General features: G+C 43.0%; 1 long non-coding RNA gene across 1 annotated transcript in view; it reads left to right on the forward strand.

Annotated features, from left to right (window-relative positions):
• Nucleotides 1-23,500, forward strand: part of LOC111975900 (uncharacterized) — a 104,973-nt gene extending 81,473 nt beyond the window's left edge. The window contains exons 2-3 of the long non-coding RNA XR_002878876.2: nucleotides 22,406-22,661; nucleotides 22,768-23,500. This is a non-coding gene — a long non-coding RNA (uncharacterized lncRNA). The remainder of the gene's footprint in view (nucleotides 1-22,405; nucleotides 22,662-22,767) is intronic.
• Nucleotides 23,501-23,932: the final 432 nt, after the last annotated feature.

The raw sequence follows: 23,932 nt of genomic DNA on the forward strand, positions 1-23,932 counted from the left end.
TAGAAATAAATCATTCTAAATAACAAACTGTCTTTATTTACCACAGTGTGAAAGACTGATAGTCCCTCGATATGAAATGAGTTTCTGAAACACGGAGTCCTTCTTTGCTGATGTGAAGAAGAACCTGAATGAAAGAATCCATCGAGGATAGGGAGGGGAAAAAGGTTGCYCATATTTTCAAGACCTGAGCTACTTCATTTATGTATTAAATGTACTAGTTTATTTAGGCAATGTAATATATTAGTTTAGGCTTGACCTAGTGTAACGGCRGTCTAAGTCGTCCTCCTCATCGGACGAGGAGAGGCGAGAAGGATCGGAGGACCAATGTACAGCGTGGTAAGTTTCCATGATTTAATAACACGAAAACTAGACAAAATACAAAAACAACAACCACGCAACCTGGCACAGTCCGTGTGGCACAAACACTGACACAGGAAACAACCACCCAAAATCACAACACAAACAAGCCACCTATATATGATTCTCAATCAGAGACAACGATTGACAGCTGCCTCTGATTGAGAACCATATTAGGCTGAACACAGAAACAGTCAAACTAGACACACAACATAGAATGCCCACCCAGCTCACGTCCTGACCAACACTAAAACAAGCAAACACATAAGCACTATGGTCAGGACGTGACAGTACCCTCCTGAGGTGCGGACTCCAAACGCACCCTAAAACTCAAGGGGAGGGTCTGGGTGGGCATCTGTCCGCGGTGGCGGCTCCGGCGCAGGACGAGGAACCACTCCACCATTGTCTTTGTCCCCCTCCTTAGCGTCCTTTGAGTGGCGACCCTCGCCCGACCCTGGTCTAGGACCTTCACAAAGGTCCCCTAGATAGAGGAGACAGCTCAGGACAGAGAGGTAGCTCAGGACAGAGAGGTAGCTCAGGACAGAGAGGTAGCTCAGGACAGAGAGGTAGCTCAGGACAGAGAGGTAGCTCAGGACGAGAGGTAGTCAAGACAGAGAGGTAGCTCAGGACAGAGGGGCAACTCCGGACTGAAGGGCAGCTCCGGACAGAGAGGCAGCTCCGGACTGAGTGGCAGCTCCGGACTGAGTGGCAGCTCATGACTGGAGGGCAGCTCATGACTGGAAGGCAGCTCATGACTGGAAGGCAGCTCATGACTGTAAGGCAGCTCATGACTGGAGGGCGCTATGACTGAAGGCAGCTCATGACTGGAGGGCAGCTCATGACTGGAGGGCAGCTCATGACTGGAGGGCAGCTCATGACGAAGGGCAGCTCATGCTGGCTGGCGGCTCTGGCGGCTCCTGACTGGCTGGCGGCTCTGGCGGCTCCTGACTGGCTGGCGGCTCTGGCGGCTCCTGACTGGCTGGCGGCTCTGGCGGCTCCTGACTGGCTGGCGCTCTGGCGGCTCCTGACTGGCTGGCGGCTCCTGACTGGCTGGCGGCTCTGGCGGCTCCTGACTGGCTGGCGGCTCTGGCGGTTGAAATATGCTAATAGAAATGAAATATGCTACATTCTCTTGTTGACATTTTGCTATCATCAGATAATAGCATCTTATGCTTTCGCCGAAAAGCCTTTTTGAAATCTGACATGTTGGCTGGATTCACAACGAGTGTAGCTTGAATTTGGTATCTTATATGTGTGATTTAGTGAAAGTTTGATTTTATATAATTTTTTTGAATCTGGCGCTCTACATTTTCAATGGCTATTGGCCAGGTGGGACGCAAGCGTTCCGCTATCCCAGAGAGGTTAATGCAACGCTGTGTAAGATATCAACAAAAGAAATACGGAAAAAGCAAACCATGAAATAATCTGAGTACGGCGCTCAACGACAAATCAACCCAAAGAGATATCCGCCATGTTGGAGTCAACAAATCAAGAATTAGCATTATAAATATTCACTTACCTTTGATGATCTTCATCAGAATGCACTCCCAGGAATCCCAGTTCCACAATAAATGTTTGTTTTGTTCGATAATGTCCATCATTTATGTCCAAATTCCTCCTTGTTGTTTGCGCGTTCATTACACAATCTAAACTCACGACGCACGTGCAAGTCCAGCAGAAAGTACGGACGAAAAGTCCAAAAAGTTCCGTWACAGTCTGTAGAAACATGTCAAACGGTCACGCCCTGGCCTTAGTTATCTTTGTTTTCTGTATTATTTCAGTTAGGTCAGGGTGTGACATTGGGGATGTTTGTGTGTATTTGTCTCGTCTTGGGTGGTTGTATTGTATAGGGGGTTTTGTAGAGTGGATGGGGTTGTGTTCAGTATAGATGTTTAGGAAAGTCTATGGTTGCCTGGTTTGGTTCTCAATCAGAGACAGCTGTTTATTGTTGTCTCTGATTGGGAGCCATATTTAAGGCAGCCATAGGCATTAGGCTATTGTGGGTAATTGTCTATGTGATGTTGCATGTTTGCACTCAGTGGAATAGCAGTCACGTTCATTTTGTTATTTTGTATTGTTTGTTAAGTGTTCTTCATTATTAAAAGGAAGAATGTATTCTAATCACGCTGCGCCTTGGTCCTCTCTTTCACCTATAGACGATCGTGACACAAACGATGTATAGAATCAATCTTTAGGATGTTTTTAACAAAAATCTTCAATAATGTTCCAACCGGAGAATTCCTTTGTCATCAGAAATGCGATGGAAAGCAGCTAACTCTCACTTGAACGCGCATGGTCAGAGCATGGTCAGCTCGTGGCACTCTGGGAGAGACCTTACTCAATCTCCTCTCATTTGCCCCCACTTCACAGTAGAAGCCTCAAACAAGATTCTAAAGACTGTTGACATCTAGTGAAAGCCTTAGGAAGTGCATCATGACCCCATTTCCACTGTATCTTGGATAAGCAAAGAGTTGAAAACCTACAAACCTCAGATTTCCCACTTTTTGGTTGGATATTTTCTCAGATTCTTACCTGCCATATGAGTTCTGTTATACTCACAGACATCATTCAAACAGTTTTAGAAACTTCAGAGTGTTTTCTATCCAAATCTACTAATATTATGTATATCCTAGGATCTGGGCCTGAGTAGCAGGCAGTTTACTCTGTGCATGCTTTTCATCCGGACGTGAAAATACTGCCCYCTACCCCAAAGAAGTTAAACAATTTAAACGCAATACCACCAAATACCAATTAAGTGCATGTGAACTTCTGACCCACTCGGAATGTTATGAAAGAATACAAGCTGAAATAAATCATTATCTCTACTATTATTCTGACATTTAACATTCTTAAAATTCAGTGGTGATCCTAACTGACCTAARACAGGGATTTTTTACTGGGATTAAATGTCAGGAATTGTGAAAAACTGAGTTTAAATGTATTTGGCTAAGGTGTATGTAAACTTCCGACTTTAACTGTACATATGTTTTTATCTTTAACTCTGCATTGTTGTAAAGTGACCCGTAAGTAAGCATTTCATTGCTAGTCTACACCTGTTTTTTATGAAGCATGTGACAAATACATTTGATCAGAATTTGATTTGGGGTCATTTTTACTATAAACAAAATATGCTTCTCTGCATCAGCTAAAATCTGGGTAAAATATTGAAAGGCATGTGATTCTTATTCAGTACATTTTGTTATTTTTGCTCTGTAWCCCATTAATTCATAAGCCACCGTGATATACAATAAGGCTGAGACAACATGCACACAGTGGCAGAATAAAGTCAGCATCACTGTCAGGTAGAGTAGGCCAGAAGGCTAAACTGAAAAAAAACGAACTGTCAAATAAAAAGATAACGGAAAAGTTMTTCTGTGCAAAGGTGTTTATTTACATAGTGAATCCGGAAGAAAAACAACAGTACTGCCATCCAAAGTATCCATTATGGGACAGCTCAAAACAATGCTGCCCCATCCACAGCTCAATCCAAAATGGTTCCTCCCTTGAACTGAAAGAGAGGCTCCTTTTGTAGGGTAAACCCCTCCCATTAGAACATACCCAGCACTAATTAATTAAGCAATTACCTTTATTTTCCCCTCAGGTAAACACAATGAATTATATACATTGCAACACGTTTCTCATGATACAATATACCAATATAACATTTACAAAATCACATCACTACTGACATGGTGCCTTTCAATATGCCAATTTACATGAACGAGCCATTCAGGACAGGCACTACAAAGCCAGCCCGAATAGCGTAGCTCTGGTCCCTAACCCAGCATACCCGGCAGCTACAGAGATGGAGAGAGGAACAGAACCAAAGAACGTGCTCATCCATAACATTTATAAGTACAATAAACGTTACTTAAATTAAACATGAACGCTTGTCTGTATATTCTTTATACCATAAACTGTTACTGACGGGAGGTAAGAATAATGTGAGAAATGGATGTACTAAGATAGGGACGTTAACTTGTGTGTCTATCCACATTGTTAACGTGCTGATAACGGAGCAGGGARGCATGATGAATATGTGTGTGTGTTCGTGTACCAAACACTGCCTGCGGACAATCACATATGTTTGTTTCATCATTAAACCGGAGATCAACATCTGTCCGGTGAAATCCACAATKCAAATATTGCATTTAACAAACAGTTACATGACCTACAGCATGGTCAAGCAAGTTAATGTTTCCAATAGTTTACCAAACAACTACTGATTTACAAGCACGGAGAGTGACAGCAAGTCAGCACAAAGAAAACAGTACTACATCTGCTATTACAGCACCATTGTAGTGAACACGAGGGGAGATCGAGAGCTAGTTTTAAGCGCAGTGCGCAGCAGGTGTTTATTGCAAAGGACCACATGGGGGGGGAGGTAGCTGGGTCCAGGGAAAAGGCTAGTAACGTAGTCCAGGATATTAGGCAATAGGTAGAAAATAGAAAATCCAGTACAGGCAGGGAATAGGCAAAAGGCATCTTTAGTGAGGCAKGCAACTATCATTCATGGGGAAAAACTGAGCTCTGAAAGACGTGTGCCACAAAACAAACAATACCTCACAGGGATGGGGTGCAAAGAACTGAACCAAATAATGTGTGGTAATGACATGTGTGTGAACAGGTGATTAGAATTCAGGTGATTGGGATCTGGAGAGTGAGCTGCGTTCAGGGGATCTAGGTGTTTGAGAGTGTGAGCTGGAAAGTGAGCTGCATTCAGGGGATCTACGTGTTTGAGGGTGTGAGTTGGAAGCAGACTTTACAACCATTTCAACTTAAACATTTAAACATCATTAAATCAACTAGGCTATATGCTAAGTCTAATACAGCGAAAACAAACTTAAAGATAAAAGAACAACATTGCTGTGTTGTTATGTGTTAACCTTTACGAGTATCAACCCCGGATCCGGGAGCACCCCCACCCCCCACACACTGATTAGCATAGCTAGCATAGCTTCAGAAGTAGATAGTAGCATCTAAATATCATTAAATCACAAGTCCAAGACACCAGATGAAAGATACAGATCTTGTGAATAAAGCCACCATTTCAATTTTTAAAATGTTTTACAGGGAAGACAAAATATGTAAATCTATTAGCTAAACACGTTAGCAAAATACACCACTATTCTAACTCCATCAGTTTCTTACTCCTTCAGTGCTATCACCAATTCGGCTCAACTAAGATATTGATATCCACTAACCAGAAAAAACCTCTTCAGATGACAGTCTGATAACATATTCATGGTATAGGATAGTTTTTGTTAGAAAAAAGTGCATATTTCAGGTAGAAATCACAGTTTACAATTGCACCCACCATCACAAATCGACTAGAATTACTAGATAGAGCAACGTGTATGACCAATTTACTCATCATAAAACATTTCATAAAAATAGACAAAGCATAGCAATGGAAAGACCCAGTTCTTGTGATTTCAGACCATATTTCAGATTTTCTAAGCGTTTTTCAGCGAAAACACAATAAATCGATAAGTTAGCATACCACATGAACAAACGTTACCAGAGCATCGATTCCAGCCAAAGAGCGCTATAACGTAATCACCGCCAAAATATATTAATTTTTTCACTAAACTTCTTCCAGAATTCTTCCGATGACACTCCTGTAACATCATTTTACAATATACATATACAGTTTGTTCGAAAAGGTGCATATTTAGCCATACAAAACCGTGGTTACACAATAAAAATACTAGGAAATCAAGCCTCAATATGTCTGACGTCATCTATCAGAGTGATCTAGTTTTATTGAAAGCTAATCATATACTTGACTAAAAAATACAGGGTTGACAGCAATCGAAAGACAAATTAGTTCTTAATGCAACCGCTGATTTACATTTTTAAAATTATCCTTACTTTTCAATACAGGGTTGGCCAAGTGAAGCTATACCAAACAAAATGGCGAAATATGCGTTTAAAATATTTCGACAGAAACACGATTTATCATATTAAATATTGCTTACTTTGAGCTGTTCTTCCATCAGATTCTTGGGCAATGTATCCTTTCTATGTATAAACGTCTTTTGGTCGATAGATGTCCTCTGTCCTTCGAAATGTCCACCACCAACGACCGACACCCTAAAACGTGTCCAAACTTTCAGAGTGCACGACAAATAAATTCCTCAGAATCGCACTAAACGGATATAAATTGATATAAAATGGTTCAAATTCACTACATTATGATGTTTTTAACAACTATAACGACTGAAAACATGACCGGAGAAATATTGCTGGTTAGAAAACGATTTGGAACGAGGCAGGTCCGATGGCCTTCACGCTTGAGGCGCACGTTGAGAAAGGGGTCTCTGTACATTTTTGTCATTTATAATGGCTGTGAACGTCCCATCGATTCATTCAAAACGTGATGACGTACAGACACCCAGAGGAAGACGTAGGCAGTGTCGGTTTCTTCATAGCATTCACTGTGGCCTTATAAACAGACCCCAGATCAGAGGTAAAAATTTCTGAAATCTGAACCCTGTCATGAAAAGTGCTGTAGAAATTGTTCTGTACCACTCAGAGACAAAATTCCAACTTCTATAGAAACTAGAAGGTGTTTCTATCCAATAATAACAATAATATGCATATTGTACGATCAAGAATTTAGCACGAGGCAGTTTAATTTGGAGACACAAATATGCTAATGCGGAACAGCACCCCCTATAGTTGCAAAAATTAATATCATTTAGACTACGTTACCCAGCAGGCTATGCGGGCGGGGAGATGGTTAAAGAATGCCTTGCATGTCTAAACATGGAGTGTTCTAGCTGAAGTATATGTTCATTAAAAGTAGTTAAACCTACGCCCGGTTTGTCATTACATAAGGAACAAACATAACAATTGCTAAATAACATGTGGCTCTCCATGGCACTGATTTCTGTGTGTGTGTGTGCAAGTAGAAAAACATGTTGAATAACCCTACTTGTAGGCTATGCCATCCTCCTCTCTTTCATCTTGGTAAAACGGTCTATGACTCCGTGATACAGTATTACACGCTTTTCTTTTTGTTGTCATAGGCTACCTGGCTAAAATGCTTGCTAGCCTAACTTCCAGCTCGAAACTTCCAGCTCGGAAACCGCCAAGAAAAAGCAAAGCAGTGCGACACAAACAACACAGCGTTACACATGGAATAAACAAGCGTACAGTCAATAACACAATATAAAAAAAAGAAAGTCTATATAGAGTGTGCAAATGGCGTGAGGAGGTAAGGCAATAAATAGGCCATCGTAGTGAAGTAATTACAGTTTAACAAATTAACACTGGATGATAGATGAACAGATGATGATGTGCAAGAAGAAATACTGGTGTGCAAAAGAGCAGAAAAGTTAATAAAAACAATATGGGGATGAGGTAGGTAGATTGGTGGGCTATTTACAGATGGGCTATGTACAGCTGCAGCGATCGTTTAGCTGCTCAGATAGCTGATGTTTAAAGTTAGTGAGGAAATATAAGACTCCAGCTTCAGCGATTTTTGCAATTCGTTCTAGTCATTGGCAGCAGAGAACTGGAAGGAAAGGCGGGCCAAATGAGGTGTTGGCTTTGGGGACGACCAGTGAGATATACCTGCTGGAGCGCGTGCAACAGGTGAGTGTTGTATTCGTGACCAGTGAGCTGAGATGAGCCGAGACCTAGCAGAGACTTATAGATGACCTGGAGCCAGTGGGTCTGCTGACAAATATGTAGCGAGGGACAGCCGACTAGAGCATTCAGGTCGCAGTGGTAGGTGGTATAAGTGACTTGTGTGATAAACAGATGGCACTGTGATAGACTGCATCCAGTTTGCTGAGTAGAGTATTGGAAGCTATTCATAAATGACATCGCCGAAGTCGAGGATCAGCAGATAGTCAGTTTTACAGGGTATGATTGGCGGCGTGAGTGAAGGATGCTTTGTGGCGAAATAGGACGCTGATTCTAGATTTAATTTTGTATTGGAGAAGTTTAATATGAGTCTGGAAGGAGAGTTTACAGTCTAGCCAGACACCTAGGTATTTGTAGTTGTCCACATATTCTAAGTCAGAACCGTCCAGTGTAGTGATGCTAGTCGGGCGGCGAGTGCTGCAGCGAACAGTTGAAAAGCATGCTTTGGTTTTAGTAGCGTTTAAGAGCAAATGGAGGCCACTTAAGGAGTTTGTATGGCATTGAAGCTCGTTTGGAGGTTAGTTGACAGTGTCCAAAGAAGGGCCAGATGTATACAGAATGGTGTCGTCTGCATAGAGGTGGATCAGGGAATCACCCGCAGCAAGAGCGACATTGTTTATATATACAGAGAAAAGAGTCGGCCCGAGAATTGAACCCTGTGGTAACCCTATAGAGGCTGCCAGAGGTCCGGACAAYAGGCCCTCCGATTTGACACACTGAGCTCTGTTTGATAAGTAGTTGGTGAACCAGGCAAGGCAGTCATTTGAGAAACCACGGCTGTTGAGTCTGCCGATATGGATACAGTGATTGACAGAGTCAAAAGCCTTGGTCAGGTCGATGAAGACGGCTGCCCAGTACTGTCTTTTATTGATGGCGGTTATGATATCGTTTAGTACCTTGAGCGTGGCTGAGGTGCACCCGTGACCATCTCGGAAACCGGATCGCACAGCGGAGAAGGTACGGAGGGATTCGAAATGGTCAGTGATCTGTTTATTAACTTGACTTTCGAAGACTTTAGAAAGGCAGGGTAGGATGGATATAGGTCTGTAACAGTTTGGGTCTAGACTGTCACCCCCTTTGAAGAGGGGGATGACCGTGGCAGCTTTCCAATCTTTAGGGATCTCGGACGATACGAAAGAGAAATTGAACAGACTGGTAAAATGGTTTGCAACAATGGCAGTGGATAAGTTTAGAAAGAGAGGGTCTAGATTTGCTAGCCCAGCTGATTTGTATGTATGGGTGCAGGTTTTGCAGCTCTTTCAGAACATATGCTATCTGGATTTGGGTAAAGGAGGAGCTGGGGAGGCTTGAGCAAGTAGCTGCGGGGGTTGCGGGGCTGTTGGTCGGGTTTTGGGTGGCCAGGAGGAATGCATGGCCAGCCGTAGAAAAATGCTTTTTGAAATTTGCGATTATCGTGGATTTATCGGTGGTGACAGTGTTACCTAGCCTCAGTGCAATGGGCAGCTGGTGCTCTTATTCTCCATGGACTTTAGTGTYCCAAAACCTTTTGGAGTTAGAGGTACAGGATGCACATTTCTGTTTGAAAAAGCTAGCCTTTGCTTTCCTGACTGACTGCGTGTATTGGTTTTAGATTTCTCTGAAAAGTTGCATATCGCGGGGACTATTCGATGCTAGTGCAGTACGCCACAGGATGATTTTGTGCTGGTCGAGGGCAGTCAGGTCTGGAGTGAACCAAGGGCTATATCTGTTCTTAGTTCAATTGTTTTGGAAAGGGGCATGCTTATTTAAACTTCTCTAGGGTAGGGGCAGCATTCGGAATTTGGATGAAAATGCATGCCCAAATTAACTGCCTGCTTCTCGGCAGAGATATGATATGCATATAACTGGTGGATTTGGATAGAAAACACTCTAAAGTTCCAAAACTGTTAAAATATTGTCTGTGAGTATAACAGAACTGATTTGGCAAGCGAAAACCTGAGAAAAATCCATTCAGGAAGTAGTTTTTTTTTGGTTTTGTGTTTTGTTCTATTCAATGCCATTACAGTATCCATTGACTTAGGACTCAAATTGCAGTTCCTATGCCTTCCACTAGATGTCAACAATCTTTAGAAATTGTTTCAGCTTGTATTCTGAAAAATGAAGAAGTAAGAGCAGTCTGAATGAGTGGACCCTAAAGTGTCACAGAGCTTTTTCATGCGCGAGACCGAGAGAGTGCCTTTCTTGTTTACCTTTTAAATTGACGACGTTATTGTCCGGTTGAAATGTTATCGATTATTTGGCTAAAACAACCTAAAGATTGAATATAAACATCATTTGACATGTTTCTATGAACTTTACGGATACAATTTTGATTTTTTTGTCTTCCTGTTTTGACTACATTTGAGCCTGTGGATTACTGAAGAAAACGCACGAGCAAAACTGAGGTTTTTGGATATAAAGAGACTTTATTGAACAAAAGGAACATTTATTGAGTAAATGAATGTCTGCTGATGAAGATCATCAAAGGTAAGGGATTAATTTGATCTCTATTTCTGACTTGTGTAACTGTTACTTGGCTGGTTACTGTTTGTAATGATTTTCTAGTGGGCTATGTTCTCAAATAATCGTAAGGTATGCTTTCGCTGTAAAGCTTTTTTTAATCTGACACCGTGGTTGGATTCACAAGAAGTTCATCTTTAAACCTATGTAAAATATGTTTGTTTTCTGAATTTTTATAATGAGTATTTCTGTATTTGAATTTGGTGCCCAGCAGTTTCACTGGCTGTTGAAGAGGTGGGACGCTAACGTCTCACGTACCCAAGAGAGGTTAAGATGGTGTTGAAATTACTTTTAAAGAACGACCAGGCATCATCTGTCACGATCGTCGTAACGTGAAAGAGAGGAGACCAAGGCGCAGCGTGAAATTAATACATCTTCTTTATTAATGAAGACGAAAACGAAACGAAACAAGCACTATACAAACTAGTCAAAATAGAAACCGACCAACGTGAAGCTATATAAACAAAAGTGCAGACACAGGCAACTTAGACATAGACAATCACCCACAAACTACCTAATGACTATGGTTGCCTAAATATGGCTCCCAATCAGAGATAACGATAGACAGCTGTCTCTAATTGAGAACCAATCTAGGCAACCATAGACATACACCTAGACTATTCACTGCCCCATAAACATACAAAAAACCCTAGACAATAAAACACATACATCCCCATGTCACACCCTGACCAAACTAAAATAACAAAGATAACTAAGGCCAGGGGTGACAGTACCCCATCCAAAGGTGCGGACTCCGGCCGCAAAACCTGACATAGAAGGGGAGGGTCCGGGTGGGCCTTCTTACGGCGCGGCTCGGGTGCGGAGCGTAGTCCCCACTCCACATAGTCAATACCCGCTTTGGTGGCGCCTCTGGAGCGAGGACCCTTACAGCGAGTCCCGGACTGAAGACCATCCTAGAGGGCGCCACTGGACGGAGGGCAGCTCGGAGGGCAGCTCCGGGAGGGCAGCTCCGGACTGAGGGGCAGCTCCGGACTGAGGGGCAGCTCCGGACTGAGGGCAGCTCTGGACTGAGGGGACTGAGGGGCAGCTCCGACTGAGGGCAGCTCGACTGAGGGGCAGTCCGATGAGGGCAGCTCGACTGAGATGAGACTGAGGGGCAGCTCCGGACTGAGGGCAGCTCCGGACTGAGGGCAGCTTCGGACTGAGGGGCAGCTCCGGACTGAGGGGCAGCTCCGACTGAGGGCAGCTTCCGATGAGGAGCTCAATGACTGGAGGGCAGCTCATGACTGGGAGGGCAGCTCATGCTGGAGGCAGCTGCATGACTGGAGGGAGCTCATGACTGGAGGGCAGCTCATGACTGGAGTGGCAGCTCATGACTGGCGGGCAGCTCAATGACTGCGGCGGCTCTGCGCTCCTGACTGGATGGGGCTTCTGGCTGCTCCTGGCTGACTGGCGGCTCTGGCAGCTCCTGGCTGAACTGGCGCTCTGCAGGCGGCTCCTGGCTGATGGCGGCTCTGGCAGCTCCTGGCTGACTGGCAGCTCCTGGTGACTGGCGCTCTGGCAGCTCCTGGCTGACCGACCCTCCTGGGCGTCTGTTGCTGACGACGACTCTGGAGGTCTGGCTGACCACGACTCTGAGGTCCTGCTGACCGACGACTCTGGCAGGTCCTGGCTGACGCACGACTTGGCAGTCTGGAGCCTCGACGCGCTCGGCGGTCGAAGCGGCGCGCTCCTGACAGAGGGAGTCTAGTGCTCAGGCAGACGGGCGGCTCAGACGGCCGCGGCAGACGGGCAGCGCAGGCGGACAGCTCAGATGGCTTGGCACACGGCAGCGCTGGCGCGCTGGGCAGACAGGTAGCTCAGACGACGCTGGACAGCGAGAGACGGCACTGGGCAGACGGCAGACTCTGGCGCTGAGGCGCACAGTAGGCCTGTGCGTGTGGCCGGAACTGGTGTACCGGCTAAGACACGCACCTCAAGGCTAGTGCGGGGAGCAGGAACGGGCGTACTGGACTGCGCAGGCGCACTGATAGGCCTGGTAGTGGTGCCGGAACTGCGCGACCGGGCTGGGACACGCACCTCAAAGCTAGTGCGGCTTTAGCAGGACAAGGAGTCGTACAGGGTGCTGGGACGGCCAGGAGGCTTGGTGCGTGGTGCCGGAACTGGTGGTACCGGGCTGGGGACACGCACCTCAAGGCTAGTGCGGGGAGGCGGAACAGGGCGTACTGGACTGCCGAGGTGCACTATAGGCCTGGTACGTGGTGCCGGAACTGGTGGTACCGGGCTGGGGATACGCACCTCAAGGCTAGTGCGGGGAGGAGGACCAGGACGTACTGGACTCTGGAGACGCACAGGAAGCTTGGTGCGTGGTGTTGGCACTGGTGGTACTGGGCCGAGGACACGCACCTCAGGGTGAGTGCGGGGAAGAGGAACAGGGCGTATTGGACTGTCGAGGTGCACTGTAGGCCTGGTGCGTGGTACCGGAACCGGAGGACTGGTACGAGGGGCTGCCACAGGAGARCTAGTACGTGGGGCTGCTACAGGAGGTGCAGGACTAGGGAGGCGCACAGGAGACCTGGTTCGTGGGACTGGCACTGTCATTCCCAGACGGTTAGCACGCACCTCAGGACGAGTATAGAGAGCTGACTCAGGTAAMATCACATCCCGCACACGCTCTGTCGGGTGGATGTTATGCCTCAAGCACCAACACAGCAGCTCCTTCATTTCACTCTCCTCCAAACTCCCCATTAAATCCTTCACAGTCTCTGTATCACTCCCATTGCTCACCTCCAATATCAGCCTGACTGGCTCTGGTTCCTTCTTCGGCTCCTCACGGTAAGCACGGGAAGTTGGCGCAGGTCTCYTATCTGAACTCGCCACACTCCCCATGTGCCCCTCCCCAAGAAACTTTTTGGGGTTTCCTCTCGGGCTTCCTACCGCGCCGTCGTGCTCMTTTCTCCAACTCCATTATCCTGTAACCCTCCTCGCACTGCTCCAGTGAATCCCAGGCGGGCTCCGGCACTTTCTCTGGATCAATCGCCCACCTGTCTATCTCTTCCCAGGTTGTTCTCCACTCATCCTTTTCCCGGGTCCATTCCTCCACAAAGCGCTGTTCCCTCCTTTCACGCTGCTTGGTCCGATTTTGGGTGATTCTGTCACGATCGTCGTAACGTGAAAGAGAGGGAGGACCAAGGCGCAGCGTGAAATGAATACATCTTTATTAATTAATGAGGCAGTGATCGCTGAGATCCTGATTGAAAACAGCAGAGGTGTATTTGGAGGGCAAGTTGGTCAGGATAATATCTATGAGGGTGCCCATGTTTACAGATTTAGGGTTGTACCTCATGGATTCCTTGATAATTTGTGTGAGATTGAGGGCATCTAGCTTAGATTGTAGGACTGCCGGGGTGTTAAGCATATCCCAGTTTAGGTCACCTAGCAGAACAAACTCTGAAGATAGATGGGGTGCAATCATTTCACATACAGTGTCCAGGGCACAGCTGGGAGCTGAGGGGAGTCTATAACAGGCGGCAAAAGTTAGACTTGTTTCTGGAGAGATTCATTTTTAAAATTAGAAGCTCGAACTGTTTGAAAGTGTGCAGTAGATTGCAACTCCTCCCCCTTTGGCAGTTCTAACTTCTCGGAAAATTCACATTGGGTGAGGCGGGTTACCGGAAGGTATATTTAATAAAAAAATGGAAAATAGATTGAGAATAAATTGAAATATATTTTTTTAAAGACACATACAAAAGTACATGAGAGGACTACAAACCACATCTGCACTGCTGCGCCATCTTGGATTACTCATATGGTTAAAAATGAACTAGCTATGTTAGCTAGCTAATTAAAATGAGCCTACTAGGYTACATCTAGACTACATAATGAACTTAAATTGTATCAGGCTAGTGTCACAATATATTAATTTATKATTAGATCAGAATAGCCGTTATAATATTTGGCCTGTATGGAGACTTAATTCAAAACCACAAGTTATGGCTTAGGAAAGGTATGATTTAGCTAGCTAGATACTGCAGGACAACGCAAGCAGACAAGAAACAGACATGTTTTTTTAGACAATTTCATTTTGCTTTTGATGTGATTAGATTGGTGTGAAGCCAAATCCAAACTGGCACTCCCTGTAGGGTGGTTTTGTTGCTCCAGGACTACCCAGAGCTGATTGGCTAAATATTTTGGCACCTCTTTTCAGTCTTACGTTGCAAAATTTGAAATTGTGCTTTTTACATTGGATAAAAGTACTCAGAGCTACAAAATGGTATATCATACACTGCATTTGAGGAACAATGTGATAGTAATTCTGCTTTGAAATATGATACATTTATAATCCCAATTTATAAGCAAAATGGCCCTTGAATGTTTTGGTACGCATACTGAAGAGCTCTTCTTTGTCAACACACATTCAGCATAATTCCCACCCTCATAAACCTTTGCCCCGCCCATCAACACTAGAACCGCCTTAGTCCAACGGCCACTGACATTTGATTTTGTAAATAAAAAAAAGAGCAAAAAAAGCTATGTCCGCTCCTTCCCTGACTTTTCCTAAATGTTTGTATTGCGCACTGCTCATTTGTCTGCATTTTTACATCACAAACAGAAAAGTATTTAGTGCCTTTTTACCAGTTTTTTCACACCTATTCCTAACTTAACCTGTCAAGACAATGTGCTGTAGCACGTTGGTACCCAGCTAATGCTTCTCTTTCTCCTCACTGAATTAATGACAAATAGATGAATGGGTGATAATTGTACACCTTCAAAAATGAATTTAAATTGGGCCTAACATGATTGACAAGGAGGGTGAAGAGGTKGTAAAAAAATAAGCTGTAATGGGATGTTTTAATTACTATGACTCTATTACTAATGAAATTTATTGTAAGGGAAACAAAAACTTGCTACATGTTGCAGAAGTAATTTTGAATAATGCAAAACATATCCCTGACTATCCAGCGACGCAAACAATGCCAGCCCACTTAATGAATGACAAATGGATAGAATGGGAGATAATTGTGCACCTTACTTCACAATTGAAATTAAATGAGGCCTCACTGAATAAGGCGGGTGAATAGGTCGATTTAATTTAGAAAGACAATAGTGCAATGATGAGTTTGTGTTATGCCTATTTATCAGCAGCAAATCATTTGACCACGCGTCTTGGGGGTTGACACCAATTCCCTTTTTACATTTTACTTTGTAAAAAGAAGCTGTTATCGGACTTTTATTTACTGTAACTCTACTAATTGAATGTATTGTAAGGGAAACAAAAACAAAAACATGCTATGTGTTGCAGTATGCCTTTAGAATAATGCAAACCATATCCTTGACTCTATCCAATTTGATGAGCGAAAAACAAATATAGCCAGTCAGCCTGCACAGCTGGCCAAACAACACTACACCTAAACTATACCGAACATTATTTCAGTCATAATACGAGTTAGCCTATTGACAATCTGTTGAGCATATTCTGCAGTTACTATTACACTTACCGTTGTCAAATATAATTCAAGAGGTGCAGCACTATTTCCACATAATTTTTTTCCCGAGAATATCCGTGCTGTCCGTGCATTCAGCACATGGCCACTCGTGCAGCAGCATTGCTCTGCCTACTAAGCAAAAACTAGTAACATAAAGATTTAAAAATTAAAATATGCTAATCTGTCATTAATGGATGAATGGGMGATAGAAACCAGATAGAAACTGATAATGGTGYATGTGACTTCAATGAACTGAATGAGGAGGAGGGTGAGGAAGGTGAAGAGGGTGATTGAATTTGATTGATCTGAAAGATGAGGGTGAAGAGGATGATTGAATTTAGAACAATAGTTAAATTATGAAGAATTGTGGGCGTTGTGGGCGATCTCATTATTTTATTATGAAAGGCTGTAAATGGTATATAATCATACCTCAGAGAGTCAAGTCAGACTCTGAGTACAACATAAAATGTTTACAATGGCAAGCAGAACCAAACAAACGGACGCACTGACAGCATTGCAAACGCTGCAGAATTTAGATCAGTTCGAGTCAGATGGAGGATCGGATATTGAGCTTGAAATCGATGCTGCTGATGATGAGTCTTCATCTGATTCTGATGTTAACTTCGAGCCTCCGCCTCCGATACCTGAGCCTCGCTGCAGATTAACCAGAACAGAGCCAACTGAGACAGTGATTCCCACTGCCTAGGTGAGACAGGAGTCTGGGAGGGATGGCATGTTTTGGGTATAAATAGTGACGAGGGCACAACAGGAAGGTGACCTTCCTAGAATATTCTCACAGAGAGAGCAGGCCCTACACGTTACGCAAAGAGACAAATTGCCTGCGCACCAAACAGTTTTCTTTGTTTATGTGACATGCAGATGTTGCAGCACATCAGAGATTGTACTGTCGCTCATTCGCACATAAAAGGAAACATTACGTGGGATATGTCTATGGATGACCTCAAAGCATTTATTGCACTCGTCTATGTCCTCTGAGCATTTTGCGGAAGGAGCATGGATGTGGAGTCATTTTGGTCTGATGGGTATGGGGTGGACTTTTTCAGAGAGACCATGACACGCAATCGCTTCGGAGATTGTCACCTGCATTTTCATGACAGACAAGTTTACCAACCGTCTCAGACACCTAGAAAAGTTATGTAAATAATTGCATCACTTGTTGATGAGCAACTGTTCCCAACGAAAGCTCGGTGCCGTTTTACCCAATACATAACCAACAAACCGGAAAATTTGAAATTAAGTTTTGATTAGCTGCCAATGTCGAAATCTGTAACACTCACGTCTGTAGCCATGAAGTTCTTTGAAAGACTGGTCATGGTTCACATCAATACCATTATCACAGAAACCCTAGACCCACTCCAATTTGCATACCGCCCCAACAGATACACAGATGATGCAATCTCTATTGCACTCCACACTGCCCTTTCACACCTGGACAAAAGGAACACCTATGTGAGAATGTTATTTATTGACTACAACTCAGCATTCAACACCATAGTGCCCTCAAAGCTCATCACTAAGCTAAGGACCCTGGGACTAAACATCTCCCTCTGCAACTGGATCCTGGACTTCCTGACGGGCCGCCCCCCAGGTGGYGAGGGTAGGTAACACCGGGGCCTCTCAGGGGTGTGTGCTCAGTCCCCTCCTGTACTCCCAGTTCACCCATGACTGCACGGCCAGGCACAACTCCAACACCATCATTCAAAAACAAGGACATTTCTAAGTGACCCCAAACTTTTGAATGGTAGTGTATATTTCTGCCATATACAGATAGCCTTTCCATCTGCCAAACACCAAATATGATCTTCTTTTATTATTTTAAATTCATATTGTTATTACTATTAGTAGTATTATTCTATATAATTCTATCATTTTCTATTTCATGCAGTAGGTTGGTGTGGATGCACTCGACCAGATGGCAAGACTGTAGTCTGTAAAAGGAGGTACTCACCGCTGACTTGTTGCAGTGTTTTACAACGTACTCGACATGGCTGCTATCAATGTGCACGTGTTATACAAGCTATGCCTTGACAAGAGAGTCAGCAGGAGACATTTCATCATGGATCTGGCATGTGAGCTTTGTGACAACCACATGAACGCCAAGAAAGAAGCTACAGCTGCCAAGCAGGCCGCCAAGGCAGCAGCAGGGTCTGCTCTCTCTCTTCCAAAAGCATCACAGCTCCCACTCGGGAAATGTCAAATCGGCAGGTGCACACAAAACAAGGCCCATGAAAACTCTGTGCAGTGCAACCGATTTTGTTTGTGAGGCTTGCTCACACAAAATCCAAAGCTGTTTGCTGTCTGTGGACCTGACGCATAAACAGATGAAGAAATTGATCGGTGGGTCCCCTGCGGGACAGTTGAGCTAACGTAGGCTAATGCAATTAGCATGAGGTTGTAAGTAACAAGAACATTTCCCAGGACATAGACATATCTAATATTGGTAGAAAGCTTAAATGCTTGGTAATCTAACTGCACTGTCCATTTTACGGTAGCTATTACAGTGAAAGAATACCATGCTATTGTTTGAGGAGAGTGCACAGTTTTGGACATGAAAAGTTATTAATAACCATATTAGGCATATTTGGGCAGTCTTAATACAACATTTTGACAGAAATACAATGATTCATTAGATTAGTCTAAAACGTTGTACATACACTGCTGCCATCTAGTGGCAAAAATCAAAACTGCACATGGGCTGGAATAATGCATTATGGCCTTTCTCTTGCATTTCAATGATGATGGTACAACATTTTTTGTGAACTACACATGCTAGCCAAAGTTGCTAATTCGACAGAAGTAATGGACATTATAAAACAAAAAAACGATTTATTGTGGAACTAGGATTCCTGGCACTGCATTCTGATGAAAGATCATCAAAGGTAAGGGAATATTTATGATGTAATTTCGTATTTCTGTTGACTCCAACATGGAGGACAATGGCTGAGCGCTGTCTCAGATTATTGCATGCTGTGCTTTTTACTTAAGTAATTTTTTTAATCTAACACAGCGGTTGCATTAAGAACCAGTGTATCTAATTATATGTTAAACATGTATCTTTCATCAAAGTTTATGATGAGTATTTCTGTATTTCACGTGGCTATCTGTAATTACTTTCGCTATTTTGGAGCCACTTCTGAACATGGCGCCAATGTATAGCCACGATTTGTGGATTTCTTTTCTGTGAAAAAATGGCGGTGTGTTTTTGGATATTGTGGTGAGCTAACATAAATATGTTCTGTTTTCGCTGTAAAACATTWAAAAAATCGGACATGTTGGCTGGATTCACAAGATGTTTATCTTTCATTTGCTGTATTGGACTTGTGATTTCATGAAATTATATTATATTTTAAGCACATTGGCCTTGGAGGGCGTCCCGTCCTGTTGACACAATGTCTGTGCTCACGTGGGAGTGGTTACTAATTTGGCCCAGGTTCATATGAAAAGCCATTATCTCATTTAGAAGGATAAAATCACATTTCTATCTTTTCAAAAGTATTATTTTACTGAATCATTTATTTTATACAACATTTTGATGCAAATCTGATCTATACATTGTGAAAGCTCTTAACCTTTTCGGGCTAGGGGGAAGTATTTTCACATCCGGATGAAAAGAGTGCCCAAAGTTAACTGCCTGCTACTCAGGCCCAGAAGCTAGGACGTGCATATAATTGGTAGATTTAGATGGGAAACACTCTAAAGTTTCTAGAACTGTTTGAAYAACGTCTGTGGGTATAACAGAACTGATATGGCAGGCAAAAACCTGTGAAAAATCCATCAAGGGTAAAAAAATTGAAGTCACTCTCTTTCAATGRATTTTCTATGGGCATCTAAGGCACTTGCTTGCAGTTTCTGWCGCTTCCACTGGATGTCAACAGTCTTTAGAAATTGGTTGATGTTTTTCTTTTGAGAAATGAAGAAGTAGGGCAGTTCAGAAYGAGGGTCGAGTCTAGTGTACTGTTGTGGTTGGGGCGCACGACATGAAAGCTCGCTCCACTTTGTTTTTATCCGCTATTGAACACCGTTTATTCCGTCTTAAATTTTAGCGATTATTTACGTTAAATACCTAGTTGTATTAGGAAAGTTGTTTGGAACAAGTTTACAGGTAACTTATTAGATATGTTGTAGTCATGTTGCGCTTGTTGGAACCGTTGTTTTTCTAGATCAAACGCGCCAAATAAAATGGACATTTTGGAGATATAACGACGGAATTAATCGAACAAAAGGACCATTTGTGATGTTTATGGGACATATTGGAGTGCCAACAAAAGAAAATCTTCAAAGGTAAGGCATGAATTATATCGTTATTTCTGCGTTTTGTGTTGCGCCTGGCGGATTAAAATATGAATGTCTTGTGTTTGTTTGTTGGGGTGCTATCCTCAGAGAATCACATGGTGTGCTTTCGCCGTAAAGCCTTTTTGAAATCTGAGACGTTGGCTGGATTAACAACAAGTGTAGCTTTAATTTGGTGTATTTCATGTGTGATTTCATGAAAGTTGAATATTTATAGTATTTKAATTTGAATTTGGCGCTCTGCCATTTCACCTGATGTTGTCGAGGGATTTCGTTAGCAGAACGTCTAGCCGTAACAAGTTAAAGTTACAAATATTTCCGTTATAACGTCTTTCTGATCATTTTAATGACATCACAAAATAGACATTAATTTCCCATATTCCATCTGTCATCATTACAAAAATTGTTTCAATGTTCATTGTTTGATGTTGAAGTTCTTTGGCAAGAGTCTCTCTGTAASACTCAGACATTCCATTCTCCATACAGCAGAGCCAAAGGGAGAGTTTCTGCCAGGTATTTGTAAAGTCATGAAACTGGGCCAACTCCCCCAGGAGAGAGAGAGAGTTTGGCTATCTGTCAGCATTTGGCCTAGTTGATCCGGCACCTTTGATCCTCACCAAGGAGCGAGAGTCATGACAACTGTAAGGTCTACACCTGTTGTATTCGGTGCATGTGACAAATAACATTTGATTTAATTTGATTTGAATGCCAAGTGTCACGATCCCTACGGTAAAGCATGGTGGTGACAGCATCATGCTGTGGGGATGTTTTTCAGCTGCAGGCACTGGGAAACTAGTCAGGATCGAGGGAAAGATGAATGGAGCAAAGTACAGAGAGATCCTTGATGAACATCTACTCCAGAGCGTTCAGCACTTCAGATTGGGGCAAAGGTTTACCTTCCAACAGGACAACGACTCTAAGCACACAGCCAAGACAATGCATGAGTGGCTTCTGGACAAGTCTATGAATGTCCTTGAGTGGCCCAGCCAGAGCCCGGACATAAACCCGATTGAACTCTGGAGAGACCTGAAAGAAGCTGTGCAGTGAAGCTCCCCATCCAACCTGACAGAGCTTGAAAGGATCTGCAGAGGAGAATGGGGAAAAACTCCCCAAATACAGGTGCGCCAAGCTTGTAGTGTTATACCCAAGAAGASTCGAGGCTGTAATCACTGCCAAAGGTGCTTCATCAAAGTACTGAGTAAAGGGTCTGAATACTTATGTAAATGTGATATTTCCATTTAATTTTGGATTTTTTGGGGAGAAAAAAATGTTAAACATAATTTAGCTTTGTCATTATGGGGTATTGTATGTAGACTGATGTGGGGGGAAACAACGTTTTAATCTATTTCAGAATAAGGCTGTAACATAACAAAATGTGGGAAAATTCAAGGGGTCTGAATACTTTCCAAATGCACTGTATATCGTCTGGTGGAAGAATTAAATAAAACAAATTTACTAATGTTTTTAATGAAAATATGTTAATCTTTTTTATACGCCATATATGCAAAAAGTATGTGGGACACCCCTTCAAATTAGAGGATTTGACTAGAAGGCCAGCATCCCGGAGTAGCTACTTCACTGTTGACTTTGAGACTGGTGTTTTCCGGGTAATATTTAATGAAGCTGCCAGTTGATGACTTCTGAGGCATCTGTTTCTCAAACTAGAGCCTGTAACGGAACCCACAAATGCTGATGCTCCAGATACTCAACTAGTCTAAAGAAGGCCAGTATTATTGCTTCTTTAATCAGGACAACAGTTTTCAGCTGTGTTAACATAATTGCAAAAGGGTTTTCTAATGATCAATTAGCCTTTTAAAATGACAAACTTGGATTAGCTAACACAACGTGTCATTGGAACACAGGAGTGATGGTTGCTGATAATGGGCCTCTGTACGCCTATGTAGATTTWCCATAAACAATCTGCCGTTTCCAGCTACAATAGTCATTCACAAAATTAACAATGTCTACACTGTATTTCTGATCAATTTGATGTTATTTTAATGGGCAAAAATGTTGATTTTCGTTCAAAAACAAGGTCATTTCTAAGAGATCCTAAATGTTTGAATGGTAGTGTATGTATTTTATTTTTCAGAACATTAAACATGTGCGTTCTCTTGTTTTGTACTGTTCTATAGTTTCGACCCAGTGATTCGTCTGACAAACAAAGAACTTCACGTCCTGCAGGACCAGGCATGGATCCAAGCTGGCGAGACATTCAATGACGCCATCTTCAAAGATGAATCAACCGTGGCCTTTGAGCAATTTGCTCAAAGTTGCAACAGGGAAAAAAAGGAAGAAGATCAAGCAGGCCGAAACGCAAGCATCCCCTCAACCTCCATGTGTGGGGGGCAATTTCTCAACAGGGACCAGGCCCATATTTGATTTTTGATGGTAAGTTTAGCTATTTACAAAGCAAAAAGGTACATAACATGTTGTAGCCTACACCTCACGGACTGCTACGTGTTCCACAATAATTCACTTTTGCCTCCTTTTTCAGGTATCATGTTGATGAAGAACTGTTAGGGCCAAATTGGGGGATTTTCACACGTACAGCAGCTGGGCTATGAAGAATTGCGTGTCAATTCATAAACCATGTGCCATGGAATCTCCTCCCAACTATTTTGCAAACTATATGGCTCTCCGACACTTTGTGGTTGCATGAGGTCTTGTGTTAGAAATGTACTGAAGTCAAATAATTCAGTCGCACTGAAGTCTAACAAAACAGCCCCCAATCTTTTTATCATCAATTTCTCTCAGCCAATCATCAGTCATTTGTGTAAGTGCTGTGCTTGTTGAATGTCCTACCCTATAAGCGTGCTGAAAGTCTGTCAATTTGTTTACTGTAAAATAGAATTGTATCTGGTCAAACACTCTTTTTTCGAAAGGTTTACTCAGGGTTGGGAACAGTCTGATTGGTCAGCTATTTGAGCCAGTAGAGGGGCGCTTTACTATTCTTAGGTAACTATACTTGCTTCCCTCCAGGACTGAGGGCACACACTTTTTAGTAGGCTTAAATTGGAGATATGGCAAATAGGAGTGGCAATATCGTCCGCTATTATCCTCAGTAAGTTGTCAGACCACAGTGTCTTGTCATTGTTGATAAACAACAATACATGTTTCACCTCTTCCCCACCCACTTTACAGATTTCAAAATTACAATGCTTGTCTTTCATAATTTGTTCAGATATACTTGGATGTGTAGTGTCAATGTTTTGCCAAAATGTGATAATCTTGCCAATAAAAAATAAAAAAATTGAGTTGATTTKGGGTTTTGTGATGAATGAGCCATCTGATTCAATGAATGACGGAGCTGAGTTTGTCTTTTTGCCCAAAATGTTATTTAAACTTCTTGCCACTAGGGGAGTGCTATTTCGACATAGCACAAATGTGTATCCAATGTAAACGGTCTCCTACTCAATTCTTGCTCGTACAATATGCATATTATTCTTACTATTGGATAGAAAACACTCTCTAGTTTCTAAAACCGTTGGAATTATGTCTGTAAGTGAAACAGAACTCGACTTAGAGCACTTTTCCTATGTCTGTGTGAGAATGGGAAATTTTATAATCTGCTTTGAGACCTGTCTTTAACTTTGCCTGTCTTCTATTGGTTGAGATGCACTGCATACGCCTTCCCCTGGCTGTTAGCGAATAGGGAGAGT

Source organism: Salvelinus sp. IW2-2015, linkage group LG16 (genome assembly GCF_002910315.2).
Source record: "Salvelinus sp. IW2-2015 linkage group LG16, ASM291031v2, whole genome shotgun sequence".
NCBI lineage: Eukaryota > Metazoa > Chordata > Actinopteri > Salmoniformes > Salmonidae > Salvelinus > Salvelinus sp. IW2-2015.